The sequence below is a fragment of the Phyllopteryx taeniolatus genome, chromosome 19, assembly GCF_024500385.1.
Source record: "Phyllopteryx taeniolatus isolate TA_2022b chromosome 19, UOR_Ptae_1.2, whole genome shotgun sequence".
Classification (NCBI taxonomy): domain Eukaryota; kingdom Metazoa; phylum Chordata; class Actinopteri; order Syngnathiformes; family Syngnathidae; genus Phyllopteryx; species Phyllopteryx taeniolatus.
This window is the reverse complement of record NC_084520.1, coordinates 15,915,196-15,935,527: the sequence shown is the minus strand read 5'-3', so window position 1 is coordinate 15,935,527 and position 20,332 is coordinate 15,915,196. Positions and strand designations below refer to the sequence as shown.

Here is a 20,332-nt window from a genome sequence, read left to right as displayed (position 1 = left end):
CACGGCCGCCCAACAAAGACGCACGGGGAAAAGGTAGAGCGAACACTGCCCATGGGCCCGCCAGGCCAATTAGGGAGTAGTCATGTGATTGGTTAAAAAGGAAGTCTTTTTTTTTTTTTTTTGCATGGTAAAGCACTCTCAGAAACATTGACTGTAAATTAAATCGCTTCACCCTGCCTACTAAATTCTGCCTGTGGCCATTTAATTTGCTGTGAGTGCAGCCCATTACCCATAATGCACTCGGTGCAAGGCCACGACTTGAGAAGCATGGCTCGGTTCTCAAACTTGTGTTTAACAGTGGTACCTTGACTTATGAGTTTAATTTGTTCTGAGACTGCGGACTCGGGACTGCCTTGTTGTCCCTGTTTTTTCCACCTCATAAATCCCCAACATCTCAATCAATCAGTCAACAAGATCTCAAGTGTGGTTCACTTTATCTTTGTTATCTCTGTCTTCTTTATGTTCTGTGGTCACGGAGGCTGCAAAAGATTAATGCGCCTACTTTGACAAAAGTTTGTAGAAAGTAATGTTTTCAAATGAAGGGAGTAGTAGTTTTTTTGTTTTTGTTTTTTTTATACTCGTGGTTCGCCACACATGGGGCGATATTTTATTTAATTTATTTGAAATACATTTTGCTCGATTTGTTTTTAGTTTTTTTATTTCAGTTTTTTTATTTGTAGTTTATTTTAACCTGATCGATGCTTATTGGCAGTTTATCCCTGCGTATTCAAGAATTTTGGGGTTTAAAAATATTTTTAGGTTAGGTGTCCATTACTTTTAAAGTGTTGCTTTGAGTTCACAGTAGACTAGAGATTGTTTTTCAATACCACTTTGTGCCAGAGCTCTTAGAAAAGTCCAAAAGTACTACTTAAACATACTTCCTTGACACCAATTACTACTTTCCTACTAGCCAAGCTTTGGAAGCATCTGGCTTTAGATAAAGACCACAAAAACTGCAAAATCCGGAATTTTTCAGCAAATAGCCAAGGACAGGTTCGATAGAAAAAAAAATGCAACTTGGTAAATTCGTAAATAGCGAAACTCATAGGTGGGGACTCACTGTTCATCACTCCTTGTTTTGGCCTTGTGTTTTGCAGTACAGTCGGTGTCGAAACACGAACGATAACTGCATTGTGACTTCAGTGCGGTTTCCGTGGCTTTCAACCGCAACACTATTGCGCAAGCGGACGGGTGAAAAATACTCCATGCGCAATTCGAGCTTTCAGGAGTGTGACGCTTAAAAGAAATCCCCACCTCAAGTTGACTTCCGCCTGCATTTTGAATCTAATCTATGTAGCCGCTGTGGGTTCTCGTCTCATGGAAAAGAGCGCTCGCTCTGCTGCTTTGTGTCCAAACAAGCATCAAGACAATTATTGCTTGCTTTAAAAATAAATAAATACATAAATAAAAAGCACAGTTATTTCTTGATGGAAAAGCGTTCCGATTAGAGCACCGCGCAGCCTTGCTTCTGCCTGGAGAACTCTTTGATAAGTCACGCGAGACGCCCCCTTGTTTTCTTCACGCCGTGTGCCCCTCCCCCACCCCACCCTCCGCCAGCGGTTGTTCCCCGCGGAGGATTTTGAGGCCCAAAGCGGCGGCAGTTGAACTTGCCACATGAGAGGACGTTCGCCTGAAAACATCTTTGTCAAGTCAGCCCCCCCCCGGAGTCCGCCGCTGCGCCCCTCCACTGGCGGCGCGCGTACGACTTTGATGGTGTCTTTGCGTGCCTGTCAAGATGGTGAATTATGATGAAAAGAGTCTTGCCTGCGGGTTGACGATTTTCTGTAGATGGAGGGCTAAATATGGTAAAGACCCCCAGCTCCCCCGGGGGCAGGCACAGCGTCGTCTTCACGGTGGGGACGAGGTGAGACTGAGTTTCATCTTTTAGCATGTAGTAGTAGTCTATGATCATATCAGATACTTCCATTCACACTCAAAAGAGAAGATGTCATGGAAAGATCACAAGCAAACATCCTATGAGCGAGTTTGCTGCCTGAACAGGCGGCCAATTATTTCCTGTAAAACTAACCGTGCAAGCTGACAGAGTATTAGCTAGTTTGCTGCCTAAATGGGCTGTGGTAGAAACTGGAACTAGTTAGAGATTATAGGCTAGGGTATGTTCCGGGGAACACTTTACGTAGGAATTTGGGAAAGATGGGGAACAAGGTTGCACGCTCGTGTCTCATCAGGTAGTTGCTGAATCAAGGCAACGCCATCCCAGCGCACTTTGAGAAAAAGCCGCTCTGTTTTCTTTGCGTGTGTTGACGATGAAGTCCGTTAAGCTCAAAGCTTTTCTGCTTTATCGCTCTGCAAATAAGTGTGGACGCACTGCACTGTTTTTGCACAATTGATGCATCGCAGCCTTAACGGAAGACCTGGAATTTTCCTTTCACACAATGTCAGGGCGCATACATACAAACAAGCATTCACACCAATGGACAATTTGGAGCCTTCCCCGGACCTCAGAACTTCCGCCGCCGCAGCGTGAAGCAGCAACGCGTGAAAAATGGCGTTTCGTTGACTTGCGATAATTATTATAATCATTTTTTATTTTTTATTTTTTTTTGTCTCGTGTCCCCTTCGCTGTCATGGAGCGAACACGCAACTCAATCAAATAACAACACCTGCCCGTACATGTACACGTGACGGTATAGCAGCACGGCGGTCCGGACGGCTGAGATTCTGTTCCCGCCGGTATCATCAAACTGAAGCGAAACGTCTCGAATGTTGAAAGGCTGTGAGATATGGCCTTAAAATTGCAATTTCCACAGAAATAAAACACAAAGGAACCTCAGTTTTCATGATTAATCCTTTCCAGAAACGTACTGAAACCTAATCGTATGAAATCGAAAACTATTTTTCCCATAAGAAATGTCAATCCATTTTCTCCGTTCCAGAGTCCCAAAAATATGATATTTCTAACAGTGTGAAATAAATATAACTAATGAAGTGGATAACTCAACATTTAATTGAAAACTCTTTTCTGAGTTCTTTCTTGAATTCTATTGTTTCTCTCGCCTTCACCATCAAATGGGAACGAGGAACTTCCTGTCGTATTGTGTCAAAAGGGTTGAACAGACGACAAGGAAAACTCTACAATGCAAGCATTTATTAACAAAGCAAGGGCAATAAGTCTCCCAGTCTGTTCAGCAACACTCGGAAAGGTTGCGGCAACATCGACATGGCATCCTGTCAAAATAAAAATATCTAAAAAAAAAAAAGCATGCCAGTTTAATAACCGTTTCACAACACTTGATTTTACCCACCATGTGGCTTGAGAAAGTGCGATCAAACTGTGATTATTCTACGTGCTTGTATTTTGAAGGTCTGACTTTTGACAGGGTGTTACGCATGTTACGTTGCCTGAGTGTTGCATAGCAGACCGGGAGTGTTATTGCTTTGAGTTGTTGAAGCCTTTAAATACTACAAACAAAATGCACATACATCTGTTCCTGGAAACGAATGGCCGAGTCATGCAGGGTTTGTTTTTCTTTTTTCTTTACAGATAATGTGAAAATAAGTGCTTGTATATTTTCCAAAATATCCATGTAAACACGATCCTTAATAAATTACCATTTTAAACATTCAACAATCTAATGTGGCATTCCCTGCAGCGCTCTCACGCTCTTGTATCAAGTTTCCAACGTGGACAAATCACTGCTTTTGCAAAGTATAAACGGACACAATGTCTTTGGCAATGCTACATGCAATTGCCTCCGTGACTGCCATCCACGAGGCTCCATACTTGTCATATGGAGAACAATGTGAAAATGATTCCGCCAATTTTGTCGATTTTACAGCAGGAATTAAAGAGTCACTAGCGGCAACGGAAAAAAACTAAACGCGACGGCCGAACGGTTAGGTTGCCAGCACTTACTGCTTTTGTACAACTTGCTGGTTAAAATCTATTCATTGCCTAAGCCTCGTACAGGATGCGTCCCGGTTCCAAACATGGAGCTGTACATAGATCATCACCTCGCCTGCAGTCACATGACCTCTCCTCCCTCCCGGCACATCTGATGGAGCGTTCCTGTTCCGCCTGTAGCCGGACATCGGCCCGGGAGGGCGTGTGTGAGTATGAGGTCAAGGCGGCCAGATCCTCTTCAACTGCGACAACACGCCAACACGACCTCTCACCTTTAGCGGTCAAGACCAGAGCTACCACTAATCACCAGCTGACACACCACAACCTTGTTTGACCTTCTGGATTTGCCACATATTCAACGAAGGCTGAGACCATGTCCACACGTACATGGATGGTTTAAAAAAAAAAAAAAAAAAGAAATGCATCAAGAAATGTTCCGCATCAAATGTTGCTAAATGTTTATCGATTCACTTCAAGGTTATTTGTCAAGTTTGCACACGCAGGCAAATTCACTGGTCCATGTTTATCTATAAAACTCTCTCTGGCAAGACCCGACCCGATCTTGGCTCCGTGCTCACCATGCATACCACCGCCCGCACTCTCCATTCCAGCAGTTTTATTAACATCTTCGTTCATAAAGTCCACCGTACTTTTGGTCAAGCGTATCAATTTCCTACCTCAAATGACTGAAAGCCTCTACGACAATCATTCCAATATCATTTTTAAAAAGTTATTGGGATACTGTAGATGATCGCTGCACCTGTTTAGAACCTTGTATTCACCATGACTATATCATACGGTACAGTTTGTCGTCTATGGATTTGCTTTTATTTTGAAGAATAAATAAAGAAAAAATATTTCTAAGTTAATGCCGGAAAAAAAAAAGTGCTGGAAAAAACATTTTGTTTAAGGAAAAAAATCCCAGAATGGGGTGTTGGGTGAGGGGGTGGAGCAAAACTCGTTTTGAAGGATGTCATTGTCATTTGCATTTTCTAGACATGAAAGTGAAAAACAAAAAAATGGATTAACATCAGAGATTTTATTTCAGGCCATGTCGCCCAGCCCTACCGACATTTCACATTCACACATTCACTAATCTAAAATCTGGCCCGCCACGGACAAATCACGAGGAGGAGACGTAACGGTCCCAAACATAAAGCTTCCAGGCACGGCCAAGTCACATGACCGTCACGGGACATAAGTCGAGATGCAAACACAGAAACACTTTCTAACGCTTGGCCTTCAAATAAAATGCCAGATGTTTTTTTCCCCCCCACAAAGACTTCACTTCACTTGTAAAAAAGCTTATAGAAAAGCTAAAGAAAATAACATTATTCAAAGCAAGTTTGAACTTTAATTTCTCTTGCTACTTGCTTTCAAACATTTTTTTTTAAATCCATAATTAAATAGCACATGGTCATCAACTAAAGCTAAACGTGCTCAGTTGATGAAACGGTCGTAAACAAGTGTATGGCAGCGAGTCACTCAGGAGCTTGTGAAGGCTGACAAGCCAAAAATTCCCAGCTGATCTGCGCCAAGTTTGTCGTCAGGCCAACGTCTACTACCTTCCTCTCTCGCTTTCTCTCTCTCTCTCTCTCTCTTTTCCTCCTCCTCCCACGCTTGCTCACGAGCAGGCCGCAGACTCATGGCAGCGTTGTGAGACCTTGGCGCCCTGACAAGCAGCAGGCGAAGTGGCCCCGCTAAATCTTCTCGCCGTGAGAGCGCTGCATCATGGGCGGTGGAAGGGTATTTAATAGCAAAGCGCCGACGTTAAGAAGAAATTCGGAGTGACGTTGGATCTAAATGTGTGCGGTTTTTTTTCCACGGTAACTGCAGTGCTGTCAAACACTAGGGGCTCTATTTTAATGGAGTGCGCAACTGTTACTGAGTGCAAAAACAGGCGGATCTTGATTTTTGTGCAAGCAAAAGAGTCGCTGTGTGCTTGGCAATTTGACAGACCGGTTTGCGTTTTTAGGAAAGTAGAGCTGCGTAAGGCGGTCAGGGTTGTGATTGTCAGGCCCGTCTGGGAGCCACAAACGCTCCCTTGGAAGGGCGCCGGGGAGGCTGGGGGTGGGGTGGGTGACAGACGTGCAGCGAGGGGGCCCGACCCGGGCCGACCCGCCTTGCTCGCCCCCAACGGCAGCCTGGAGTTGATTTAGGATTCTTGGACCTCAGCCAACATTCCTGGAGGAACGCTGTAAGAGGAGGAGCTACGAGTGGGATGTGCAGACAGGGAATGTGGCAAATATGGAATCACTGTGTGCGCGCTCTTGTGAGAACACGCATACTGGGTTGCTATGGTGAAACAAGACTGTGTGTGAGGGGGAGGGATTGGTAGAATTCCAAATGGGAACATTGGGAGTGCTACGTGCACAGGGAGCCAATCACAAACGTGTGTGTGTGTGTGTGAGAGTGAGAGGGCTGGGGTGTTACTGAATTACAGTAGAAGTGCAAGGGCGGGGCAAACCGAGGCCAAGTTTGACAGCCGGCAGGTGAATTTGAGGAAATGAAAAAAAAGGAATAACGACAAGGGTGCGTGTGTATTGGTATAACAATACAGTTGCACAGTTGACTTACGTGTTTAATTGGTTCTGTGAGGACGCTAGTAACTCGAAACACTCGCAAGTCAAATCATCTTTTACCATTGAAATGCAAGGAAATGGCATTAATCTGTTCCAGCCTTCCCCAAAAATGAAAGTTTGTGGTACGGTGTATTTCTATGAGGAAAATAGCACTCCATAATATTGCAATTTATAATATATACATAGAGAGAGAGAACGAGAGAGCGAGAGAGAGAGTTTTCATCACACTGCATCCAGTGAAGGGTCATTGTACTGCTTTCTGGTATGCCCGTCTTAGCCAGTATAAAATAGACAGATGGCTATACTGTTCATTGAGAGGTCCCAACTCTTCACAGCTCATCAGTACGGCACTAATATTAGTCATTTTTAGCATCAGCATTAAGCTAATGGACCGAACGGCTAAGCTATGTGGTTGTTTTAAATACACAAGGCGTACCTCTCCTTGTTTTACAGGATATTTAGATTGACAGTAAACTTCAACTGGGAGTGGAAATAAACAGTTTGAAGCACTTTGTGCTGCTTATTGTGACACGAGTTGAAGTTCAAGTCTGCGCTCGCAAATCAAAGCAAAAATAAATAAAAAATTGCCCGACTGACGGCTCGTATCTGGAAAAACTAATTCGACTCACTCGTATCTCAAAGCACCACTGTATATCAAATCAATATTCCCTAATTATATAAATTGAAATATCATGAATCTATTCCAGCACCCCAAAAACATTTTGATGTGAAGGTTTAATCATGAAAAATACATTTGTATTGCATAAAAACATATGAATGTGATGAAATACACTGGTCTTAAAAAGTTGAATTACTGTAAATGACAGCTCGTAAGTGGAAAAACTTGCAAGTCGGGACACTCTTAAGTCGAGGTATCACTGCAATATATCACACCAAGAAACAATGAAGACCAGACATATTTAATTAGCTGTCATTTGGTCCAACAGGAACAACAGGAAGTGGTATGCTTAGCGTTTGCGTGTGTGCATGTGTGTGCGCGCGGCTGCCAACAGATGTCCGGCGGCACAACAAGGCTTTGGCGCGCAGCCACTGGAGTGGGCGCAGCGCTAGCGGAGGATTTAGCATCACGTTTGTCGTCGTGCCAGCTGGATGACGAACCTGTTTACATGTGGAGATAGCCACACTAATGTTTATCTCTTTTCCATCTTTTCTCCCCCCCCCCCCCCCCGATAACACCTGAGGTGTTTATTCACTTTACCTTCAAGTGTTAATGAGTAAGTTAAGTGGGGCATCTGCAGTCCCATTTTTAGACCTTTTTTTTCAGGCTACTTTCATGGAATTTAAGACCTTACATGACTATAACGTGAGCGCATAAACAGCAAATCCGTCTAAAACCAATCTTCACAACCTGTACTAGCCAAGCTAATGATTGATTCCGCACCCTTTTCTCCATTATTACTACATTATTACATTCACAGAGAGACGAAACAAACACTATTTTACTGATTATCAGTCTGAAAGAAATGTTACCATGAAAATCAATCGCGCGCACTCGCCTGTGCCGCTCTCTGCACACGTCGAACCTCTCATCTCGGTCGTGTGATACAGTAGTGGAAAAAGTAAGACAACGAGCTAGGGAAAATGAAGGGGAAAAGGTGAAACGATGAGACTAAGCTGCATTTAAGAGAGAATATCAGCAGTCTTATGGGTTTATTGCTACAGGTGATTCTCATACTTTGAGTAATGTGTGGCGACAGGCTCGCAAATGAGGCAGTGAAGCCGTCAAACTGCCCCAAAAAACAAAACAAAAACAAAAAGCATAGACTACCCTTGCTTTCATTTCCAACGCCTTATCTAGGTGAAGCGCGATTTTCTGCAAGGATAGCTGTCAAAACAAAATTACAGCGTAGGCTGGACAAACGCAACACACCTCTGGTGTCATGTTTTGCCATTGACCCCAAAATGGGACTGCTGAAGAGAAACAAGCGTATAGGGCTCCCACTATTTACATTACATACTACATTCAGCATAATGTATTTTTCATTTTTAAAAATGTGTTTCTACGCTGCTCCATCAAGATATTGCTGTCTATAACACAGTACAAGAAAAGTTAGCATAATGCATGCTTCCAAGCGCAACAGCATGCAAGAAAAGGCTTTTCTAGCACATCCATGTAGGCCTTTTTCGAACACGTTCGCTTAAAAAGACTACAGTCTGACTATGATTTGTACGAGAAGCTGCAGAAACAAACGCACATCTTGTTCTTCACGTGCCTTTTGTGCTTCTTAAAAGGGGAGCACCCTCAGCGTGCTGTGGCCTGGGCTTAAAGCGAGCCTTTAGCCTCTGGCTGCGTCTTCAAACGGCAACACGCCTGGTGGGTCTGTTTGAAGCCCGTTGCAGCAGCAGCAGCAGCAGCTTTTCTTCTCTTCTTCTTCTTCTTCTTCTTCCCTTCCCTGGTTATCAGCGCCAGCTATTTATAGCCGCTCCACTGCAGCAGCCCTCAGTAGAGCACAGTATGTTCCACACAACACGGGCCTCTCCTGACCGCATACCCCAGCAGGCCTCATGCTTTCGCTGCTCCGTAAACAGGCAACGCTGCGTACTCAGTCAGCATTTTTGTTTTCCAGAGCTCTGAGCACCTACCCCGCCATCAATCACGTGAAGACAAGCATGGAAATCCCAGGCAGGAGGTTAAGAGGGCAAGGCCGAAATGTACGGTGACTCTACAATAAAAGATAACTGGTACAAGACTTCCAAACATGCAAATGAGGACACAGAAATCTTTCACATTCAGACACACGGATATGAGGGGTGGGGGCGTGGCCACCCGCAGCACTACCATTACCGCAGTTGCATTAGCTGGCCTCAGACATTAAGGTTGCAAGCCAAATTAGTGTAGAGTTTTGTGGTTTATGGTGAGTCATCAAATTTAGCCACCATGCGCCGTCCACACGCTGTGACCATAGAGTCAAATATTCACAATTGAGCGTCGCCACTTGTCTTTTATACGTCGGGAACAAACGGACATAAGTTCTAGGAGGAGCTAGTTTTTGAAGGACCACTCGAAATTACCCTAAAAACGCAGCTTCTAACCAAAATGGTGTCTTTTCAGGCATGGCTTTTAGAGACTTTTTTGTGGGTCTACTGATAATGGACATGCCTACCAAATTTCATATAGCTAAGTGAAACTGGTTATAAGGGCTGCATTTTCAAAACAAAAGAATGCCTGTGGAAATCACCAAATTGACCATAAAATGAAAACTTTAAAACAAGATGGGGGTTGGGGTGTGGGGGGGGTTGTGTGGGTGCGCGTGTCTCGTAATGTGGTTTGAGACCCGGAGAAATGTCGTCTCGTTTTACCTGCACGACTCTGTATGTGCGGTAAACTGACAATACAGCTTCTTGAATTTTGAAAAAGGGCAGATTTCCTTTGTCTACCAAATTTTATGTTGCCAAGTTAAACCTGTTTTGAGGGCTGAATTTTCAAAACAATTAAATGAACACCCACGGAAATGACCATATTGACCCTAAATGATCGCTTCCAAGCAAAATGACAGACTTCCTGTGTCTTTTCAGGCATGGCATATTTTTATTCCAGGTAAAAGATGGCGGTGAGCATGCGGTACAGTTCGGCTAATGACAACGGGCGGAGGTGCTATACGAGTTACGGCACGCCGTCTTCTTTAACTAGGAGACACGGAATACTTTTCACTGATCTGGAAGCAGTCCAAGCAGTGAACAAAAAGTCCGCTTGTGAACGGGACTGATGTATGGTGTGTGTGTGTGTGTGTGTGTGTTGTGTGCATTCACCTGGTTTCTATCAGCACCACTTTAATAGACCTCCTGCATCAACTAATGGAGAACATGTTACGACTAAAACCGGACCATGACATATTTGGCCTTAAGAAAGCGACTTTCAGAAAAGGCAGGACAACAACAACAGAGAAAGGAGGAAAATGCAGAAAAACAAAGGCCAAAAGGCACAAAGAAATGTGTTTGTGGTCCAATTTGGAATCTAAAAGATGTTTTCCATCATCGTCATCATCATCATCATTATAATGGCACAGTATTAGTCAGCATGTTCCAACGTGTTCGCTCCGAGATGATGTGCAATCAAGTCAACCATGTTTACATTACACACAGCTGTTAGCGTCTGAGTGACACGGCTGAAACCGACTGAACTGCCGCGCAGTTTGCGCTCCTTTTCTCCTGTGTTGGGTTAGGAGTGCGGTAAGAGTGTGTCTTTTGTTTTTCATCATTGTTTTGAGAGCAGACAGATAGGGTTGTTTGGCTTTGCTTTGTTTGTTGTGTTGGCATATTTCTCCCTCTGAAGCTGCAACAAACCTTGTAGACCGTGTTACTTGGTGGCTGGTTTTACTTGGGAGTGGCAAGGTGGGAACAATCCGATCAAGTTAGGTTCTGGCTTTTCCCCTAGACTCGGCACGTAACACTGAAATGTAAATGACTGCTGGCGTTCCGTTTACCTCACGTAACAGCTTCTTTTCAACTGACAATTTACACACTCAAACAATAGTGGTAGAGAAGGCGGCTCACATCCTCTTTCAGGCTATTTACCCTGTTTTCTCAATCGTTTTTGCTGGACCAAATGACATGAGATGGCTTACTAGTGGTGCAATCTGAATGTATGCCAGCAGGAAGTGTGCGGTCGTGGTGAAAAGGTCTAGTTGCGGCGGACTGCAACTTTGTATATGAGCCTCTGTAAGCGGTGGCACCTGTTTGACGCCTGGTGATGAGTGACAGGAGCCATCAAAGGCCGCTGGTGGCCCAGCAGTCATTGTTTGGCATGTTAATTTTGTTATGTCACAAGGCCAGATGCATCGGTACATGAGACACATCAAATCAGGTAATCATTGCCAAAAAGCTAACAAACAACAACGTCAGCACAAAACGATGTTTGCGTCCTGTCAACAGCGTTTTTTTTGGGTTTTTTTTTACATTTTCTTTACAGTTGCTTCCCACATGCGAGGGTATTACAGTAGGTAGAGCATAAAAACCCACAAACAATGATCCGTATAACTGCAGATTTAGATGGCACAGCAGGGATTTTCGCAATGTACTAGTGGATAAGTTCCACAAAATAGCGGGGCCTCGGCAACCCGGTACAGCGGGAACACAGTAACATGCAACCGCTAGCTAAACGATGGATTTTTATTAGCACTATTAGCGGTTAGAGAACCAATTAAAACTTATTACCCTGCTAGGTAACCTTAGGGGAACCTGCCAGAGGCACAGCAGCAAGCTAGTCAATAGTTCATGCTAGCTAAATATTAGCAGCCTAGGCCAGATAGCTAACAACATTGTAAACATCACCAAACTGCAATTGTCTTCCATGTAGGAGGATTATTAGCGCAGTTGAACTTTTAGCTTATCATTTAGCGGCTACGCTCAATTAGTGCTAGCTGCTTGCATAGGGATTCATCACGTTTAAGAGCGAGCGAGGTGCCATATAGAACATTACGGAACTTAACAGAGGATGCTTCCTTTTAGCACCGCAAACACGAGGACAGAAATGGGCCAACTGTAACAAGAGACAACTCAGCCGTATGACAATAGCATTAGTATCAGATGACTTATCATGCCTTGAAATGACATTATCCTGTGTCGCACATCACAGTTTGTAACTAACACGCAGGAACGGTCTCAAAATCACCACGAGGATTTACGAGGCTCAATTAAACTGAGTTCAAGCCTCACAGTCTGGTCGGAGACGTTGGGAAAAGACTTGAGTTGCCAACACAGCGGAGATGCGAGAAAGCGGAGAGAGCGACTATGGAACAGCTCCGGGACAGAGCAGATTCTCCACCCAGGCCAAGTTCACAGACAAATTAAAAGGGAAATTCCAACAAAAGAAATCGTTTTTTTCCCCCCTTTGCATAACACAAACAAACAAAGAGCTGTTGCTGAACATCCATCCATCCATCCATTTTCTGAGCCGCTTCTCCTCACTAGGGTCGCGGGCATGCTGGAGCCTATCCCAGCTGTCATCAGGCAGGAGGCGGGGTACACCCTGAACTGGTTGCCAGCCAATCGCAGGGCACATACAAACAAACAACCATTCGCACTCACAGTCACACCTACGGGCAATTTAGAGTCTCCAATGAATGCATGTTTTTGGGATGTGGGAGGAAACCGGAGTGCCCGGCGAAAACCCACGCAGGCACGGGGAGAACATGCAAACTCCACACAGGCGGGGCCGGGGATTGAACCCGGGTCCTCAGAACTGTGAGGCTGACGCTCTAACCAGTCAGCCACCGTGCCGCCCTGTTGCTGAACAGGTTTTCAATGTATTGACCACAGCATTCCCCAACTAACGGGCCTCTATGGGCTTTCACTTGTACAGCGCTTTTCTACGCTCAAGGTACTAAAAGCGCTTCAATCTCCTCTTTCACCTACTGATGACACAGCAGCAGGAGCAAGTGTGAGCGAGAGAGAACTAAGGAATACTTTAAACAGGGGTTCACTGTAGACTGGACATACTGTAAGTAACACACCATTGTTTCCCATTAGCCCAAAAAAAGACCGGTTAGTTCAAGCAAGCATCGGGCTTCCATGAATTACAACAACTACATTCGGCATAATGGTGAGCTGTATTTTTAATCGTTTGTTTTGATTTGTTTCTCTATCAGTCCGGCAAAATGTTGCTTTGTGTGAAAACGGTCCGTGGCGCACAAAAGGTTGGGGACTGCTAATTTACGTGAAGCCACTCCAACAGAGGACAACGACATTGCGCGTCTTCCCGTTGACGCATCACATGACAGACAACAAATAGGAACTGCTTGGGTTTCTTTTCCGAGGAAGTCACAAAAACCACTTCCAGCTTGACAAACCGTATTGCACTATCGGACCCAGACCCCTCTGGGTTGGAAAGCAAACGTTGCGGTTACGGCTCCTGCGCGGCTAGACATAGATACTGATGTTATCGCTACCTGAATGTCAGCTCCCAGCATGCCTTGCTTCTTTGCACGGTGCCACTAAAGTAAAGGGTGTGATTAGTGGCAAATGTCAGTGTCAAGGAGACAGTAATTATAATAATTAAAACTGCCTGCACCTTTTTCAAATTAAGGTTTGAGCTGCCCCACTAAATATATATGTTTAATTTTCAAATATTGTATATATTTAATTTAGTTATACATTTCCACACAGTGTCAGAAACTAAGGCCATATAACATTCAATTTTGGCAAACTATACTTTTCTGCCACTGACGCACTTAGAAAGCTGCAACCAAATTGCAAATGGTGACTTTGGTGACTGTTGAAGAAATCACGTAGTGCAAGTTGAACCCAATCAACCGCTCGTGACCTCTCCGGAGGGTGGACATGCAGCGTTGGCAGCCTGAGGTTACGTGGCCTACATACGATATGTACACAATGTAGGCATGCATGGGGAAAAACTTGCTTATCCGCATACTCAATCGTGTGTTGACAGAGGAGGGTGAGAAAACTAGACAAAATGGCAAAATGCAGCATCCACATGGGCGTTTGGATGCAATCTAGTGATTCCAAACCACGTGAGACCTCGCCAATCCATGGTGAGCGGTAACTTTGCAAAACAATATAGCATCGAACTTTAAACCCCATGACCCTAACATCATCGGGAAAGCCGCTGTTAGGGCACATCAAGTAGAGCATTGTAGGTTTTTACAGAGCGTGTTGCATCTTTGTGCAAGACAGGCAACTGTTACTTCCCATGTCCATCTTATATACCACTTTTAAACTGCATTTTAAAGTTGTGTAAATGATCTTTGTGAGATAATCATACATTTATGCAACTTTTAATTCCCAAGCCCACCACAATATAAGACCAGTATACAGCTTTCAGTTAACAGTCCTTACGTTGAAAGCATTCCGAATAAAAAAATATATATATTTTAATTAGTGTTTGCTTCTTTGTTCTGAGTCATCATTTGGTTACTATAAGAATTTTCTGTTTATCGGCCAATATATCGGATATTGCTGCGATTGGCTGGCAACCAGTTCAGGGTGTACCGCGCCTCCTGCCCGATGACAGCTGGGATAGCCCGCGACCCTACTGAGGAGAAGCGGCAAAGAAGATGGACGGATATCGGATATTGGCTTTTTAAAATTAAACAAAATTTGGAATAATCCGCCATTCATGTGTCTTTTTGTAATAAGCGTGCAAATAAGATGCTGGCTAACTTGTGTCGCTCACCTCGCTGCTCTGTCTGGTGCCGCTTCACTTTCCCACAGGAGCTCTCAGGGGAAGGTTGTGGAATCACGAGAGATGCCGCGCGATTGTTTGGCCTGGCGTTGCGATGCACGGCAGAGCTTAGAGGCGGCGGATACTGATAGTGACGGGAGTTAGCCAAATCCCAGCAGGGAACGCCGTCATGCGGGAAATCCACTGCCAAGCACGGTGATGATAGGGGATGCGTTCTAGGCGGCGGCTTGTGGTTTTCTCGTCTATGCAAAGAGATGTTCCATTTTCTCTGCGACCGTCTTAGCACTAAAAGGCTCAGCAGGCTAATCCTTTAACCAAATGAAGTGTCTAACCTGAGGTTTAGGCTGCCCACGAGAATCACGGGGGTTTAATAGTCGTACACACCTCTTCAGTAAAGACGGAGACAGATTTGTCAAAAACCTGTGTGACCGGCACCGACGCGTTAACAAGCTACTCTTGTCAATCATCAGGTTGCAGCTGTCAAAAGATAACACACATAAATGTATACTATACTGTAAGTCATGTTGAGTTCAAGCAAACGTCTGCACCACCAGGATCCAACAAAGACCTTTACAAGCGCAGAAACATTCCCTAAACGTCACATTCAATAAGTTTACAGCCAACCCGACCAATTGAATTAAGCGGCGCTGTGTTTTAATGGGACTCTGCTGTGGCGAAGCAGCCGTCAGATGACATTATGACAGGCAGCATGTCACGAGACATCCTACTTCTACGGCTTTGATCAGAAAGCCAACAAAATCAACTGGGGAAAAAAAAAATAATAATCTCAACAGGGTTTGCGTGTAACAACAACGCAATAGATTTCAACATGATCGGTTGAAAACAGTGTCAAGGAAGTACGCGAAAGTGACATCTCGACTGACTAAGCTCTTTGTATGTCAGGGAGCGGTTAAGAGAAGTTAATGAGATTCATTCACAATACTTAAAAAGTAAAACTTTGCGAGGTACAGGGGCAATTGTGAGCAGAAACGCCACACGCACCGCAGCACGCCGCCAACTCAACCTGACAGGACTCAAGCCGTGGCATCAATGCAACATTGTGACCATCTGCTCAGCTCAAATAGAAGACACAGGCTCGTGCCCTCCAAATGGCGTCTGTGGAGGGCACAAAGGAAACATTGAGCGCTACAGGCGCCTCCGCGTAAACGAACGTCGCACACGGTGCGACGGCCGAGCTTGCGTGGCGCTCCGCTGACTCCAAACGGGGGGGGGACAGTCGGACATGCTAACCAGCGTGTGGACAGGGGCTTCGTGCTGGCATGGCTTCTTTAGAGCACCTCGTTGCAGCATGGAAAAGCCCCGCAACAACCCAGTGGAATATATTCCAGCTACCAGACTTTAAGCAGCTATATTTTCACGGATCAAACATGCAGTAGTTTTTCCAGGTGGGAAAATTTGTATTTGCTTGACAGTTGAGCAGGGCATGGTTTCAGCTGCCTTTCAGAAAGCAGAGAGAAGTTTTTGATTTTGAAGCCTCTTTTTATGGACTTAGCAATTTTTTTTAATCATTCAAATTTGGCGGGTGTGTCAAATTTACAAGACATTTGTTTTCACTTTACAGGGACTTCAAACAAAAAGTGTTGAATCCGAACTTCTACTTTAAACAGATGTATTTTTTTTACCAAGTATGTGTACTTCTATTTGAGTAAAGAGCGTATTTCTGCCTCCTTAGTTCAAATGCTAGTAAACCGCACGCGGCGGCTGGTGGCTCGCCGAGCGCCAGCACGCGTACAGCCCGTCACTCCGTGCTCTCGAAGCAGCTTCAAAACCACAAGCGTCAAAACCTGCGAGACGCCTTGCAGCATCCCGCCGCCTTTCATTTGCCAGGTTTACGCTGCGGAAAGGGTCGGTTACTTGATTTTTTTTATTTTGTTTGACAGCTACTGTGAAAGATCTCCAAAAAGCGGCCTTTGAGCGAATTCTAGGGAAGAGAAAAAAAAAACAACAAAAAAAAAAAACTTTGTGGCAAAACTACTTCAACTTGAAAGGTATCAAATTCCGAGCACTTCCCGCTTTGCCTTGACAGAACATCGCAGCCAAGTCAAACGGCAACACACCACGTGGACGAGCGGGGATTGGCCGAGCAATAAATGGATTATTAGGCTACTAAGCAGGTCACGCTAACAAACGATGGATTATTATTGCTTGACGATTGCTATTTTTACAGGTTATGAATGCCGATACCCTGTTCAATGAACAGCTGCAAGCGTATCAGTGTGTGTGGCTCTCTTTTTTTTTTTTTTTCCCGCCCCACTCGACTCGAATGGCAGTGTGTCTGAAACTCGCGTGTTAATCAAATTTGGCTAAAAACATAAAAGCCCCAAAAATAAAAACATATTCAACCAAGCGACGGGTCGTAACTTGACCAACTCTTAAGTCAAGGTATAGTATATGCAATTAGAAATGCCAACACGTTGGGAGTTGGACACGTTTAGGGGACTCACACTAAGTGGAGTGGACCCCCAAAAAAACATGTGAATCATTGATGATCATTGTAACTGCCATGAAAAAAAAAAAGTAATTTTTTTTCCCTACAGGAAAAAAATACACGAATAAGCAGGGATAAGGTCAAGAAAATGCAAATAAGCGAGCGATCGGGAATAAAAAAATAAAAATAGCGAATTAGCAGGGGATCGGGGAAACCAGACCGCAAATAAGTAGGGATTTCGGCAAATAAGAGGGAATAGCCCCCCCCCCCACCCCCAAAAAAAACCAAAATCAGTGAATAGGTAAATCCGTGAATGCCAAACCGTGAATATACGCGGGTCCAGTGTATATGTATTGTTTAAAAAGGGTACGTGTCACGGAAGGTAGTAGAACGTGTGTGTGTGTCGATCGGGTGAAAACATTTCATGGAGGGAAGGATGAGATTTCATTTTGTATGTTCGTCGCTAACATTGTCACAGAACACAATACTGTTTGAGTCTTGAAAGATTGGTCAAAAGAACTGCTTTGAAAACCGCCGCCCGTCAATAAGTTAAGTACTGCATTTCTTGATACTTGGGAGGATTTTGCATCATGTCTCCTGTAAATGTTACGTTTCGCATCTCTTTCTAGGAATTACATTCAGAAAGCCTTTTTTAAACACAATGGGGCGTACGGGAGCTCAAACAAAGTCCAGAGAGCGCTTGCGTGGTCGTCGTGTGAACACTAATCAGCGGTTTGGCAGAGGTGTGTCGGCATGTCTGCGCTTCGTTTAAATCTCTATTAATAAACCGGCCTGTTCATTAGTGCGCTGAAGCCCGACGCTTTCATACGGGATAAAAGCATCCGGATTGACATTTCAGAGCCGCTCGCAAACTTGGGAGAGAAAAGCTGCTTCGAGCGCGGCAATAATCCAGTGTGAGTTGCTCTCCCTTCTCTCGCAACAATCTGCTTGTTTGCATAGTTGAAAAGCGTAGCTCTCCCATGTGCGCTCGCTCGCTGCCGGGGCCGCTGTAAGCGAGCCAGCGCAGAGATTGATCAGCTGGGCCGCGTCCAAGACGAGGCCCTTTTCACCAAGCGTAACAACTCTCGCCACGGCTCGCCTTTCAGCACCGGCCCGCGTGGGCTGGATGCTCGCTTCCGCGATTGTCCCGACGATCGCCGCAGAGAACACAACGGCCACCTCTCGCACAGCTGACCCACTTTCTCTCTCTCCTGCTTTCTCGCTCATGGGCCACGGCTGCATATGGACACACACACACACACACACACACACACACACACACAGAATCATTTGTTCTTTCCATTTTCTATAGGCAATCGAAAATCCCAAAATTAAAGTGACTTGATGATTGGATGTGTGTTTTTTTTTTTAATCAAACAAACAAAAACAAAACTAAAGATTTTTCATACCTCAATTTTAAGGGCTACTAGGATCAAATATACAATATCGACAAAATGAATTACATTTTAATATTTAGTCGGTCGTGCGGCACAGTGACCAAGTGGTTTGTACATCCGCTTCAAAGTTAAAAATCATCCGTTTACTGCTCATCCCGTGCTGGGTCACGGCAGAAGACGCGAAGTGGCTATGTGAACCACTACACTGCCAGTGATCTACTGTCAACGCTTTTAAGAGCGATAAGGAGACCTTACAGGAAATGTGATTTGGACTTCTACAAATTGATTTTGAATTGAATTAACATGTCTCCAGCTGAACTGCTGAAAGAAAACGTTAGCTCGTTGGGCGCCCCAATCCCACCACGAGCCAACATATCGTTAGCTTAATTGCCTAACTGCCCAAGTCATTTTGAACTTTCGTATTTTGCTTTCGTTGTGACAGTAAGAAAAAATACCAAAGTGCTTTCTAAAAAAGTGTGTTATTTATTTATGTCTGCGTAGATTCTTAGTCATCTCGGTAATGGTAAGGGTACCTGACTTCTTGAATGCTGAATTTGCTGTGGGATTTTTTCCCCCCGAAAACATTCAAAAATGTCTTTGACAGTTATACTATTAAGCCAACGATATGATCAATCAGCCATAACAAAACAAAGACGAACCTTTGAAACGTCGTAATTGGCTTAATGCGTTAAGGTCTGCTTCTACAGAATATCGTGGCGTTGCATGTCAAGGAAGCCTTGGCCAAATATTTGCAGCTTGGTTGCACATACCTCAAGCCAAAAGTTACTAACGTAGACAAATCGCTGTATAAATGGGCCCCATTTCTTTGGAAATGTGCAGCGCAATTGAATCCAAGATGGCCTTGGGAATACAAAAAAAAAAAACTCCAAATGACTCCATTCATGTCTGTTTCTCTACTGGAATATAAGTCGCTTTTGAAAAAGCCACTAGAGGGGTCGTAGAAGTCGCTAAATATAGCGATAAAGTCGCTAATTTGGCAAGACTGACTGTGCTTTTGTAAAGTAGCTCAACTCTGTTTGCAGCAATGGGGGGAGGCGGTGGGATTCATGTTGGCGTACATTTCTCGCATGTTCTCTTCGTGTTCATCATTATGCATGTTGGGAGGCGATTAATTAATCACATCCTGGCTGGCGCTCATTACGCAATCAGCTGGCACACACAAACGCAATTTTCACTATTGACATACGCATATGAAATATATTCCTCTGATGACCGACTTCATTTTACTCTGCCAGCCGCGAACGCTAACTTACATTTGAAACCTATTCCTCTGCTGACTGACTTCATTTTTCCGGCACCGCATCATCTAACATAATTCATCTCAAATATTTTGGGAAAAAGCAGAAACCAAAACAGTGTGTTCACAGAGCTAGAACAGAACAGGTTTCTTTAAATTGTTCTGTTTATTCGCCTAAATGGATGCCATGTGAAACATTTGCTTTGTCAAAAGTTGTTTTATTTGACCAATGATCTGGAACTGTTTTGAATGTTTTCATGACACCCCCCCCCCCCCCAAAAAAAACAAAAATATATCAACATGCCAGCAACAAGCTAGCGAGTACAATAGCCTGCTAGGAGCTTTTATGACGCTGACTGATCGGCTTCTCCCCCCCACAAAATCCGATCTCCAATTTTAATATTTTTTTTTTCCCCTTTACTTACAGAAAATGCAAATGACATTATTCAAGACCAGCTATTTGTTTTGTTTTTACCCCCCCCCCCCCCCCTTCTAGGATTTGCTTTCATTCTCCTGATACCAAACAACCTTTTCCCACCGCATTAACTTAGATTAACTTCCACTGAAATAATGGGAGGTAAAATATACATTTACCTCACAGTTAATGTCAAAATAAGTGC

The 20,332-nt window shown here is 44.2% G+C and overlaps 1 protein-coding gene across 5 annotated transcripts in view; it reads right to left on the bottom strand.

Moving 5' to 3' along the window:
• thrab (thyroid hormone receptor alpha b) overlaps positions 1-20,332 on the bottom strand; it is a 98,848-nt gene that overhangs the window by 54,709 nt on the left and 23,807 nt on the right. Inside the window, exon 1 of one of the 5 annotated variants that reach the window (XM_061755426.1) lies at positions 14,600-17,330. The exons of the other annotated variants lie outside the window; for them this stretch is intronic. The gene's annotated coding sequence lies outside the window, so the exon portion shown is untranslated. Of the gene's footprint in view, positions 1-14,599; positions 17,331-20,332 lie in introns of those variants that run through there. 5 annotated transcript variants of the gene reach the window in all.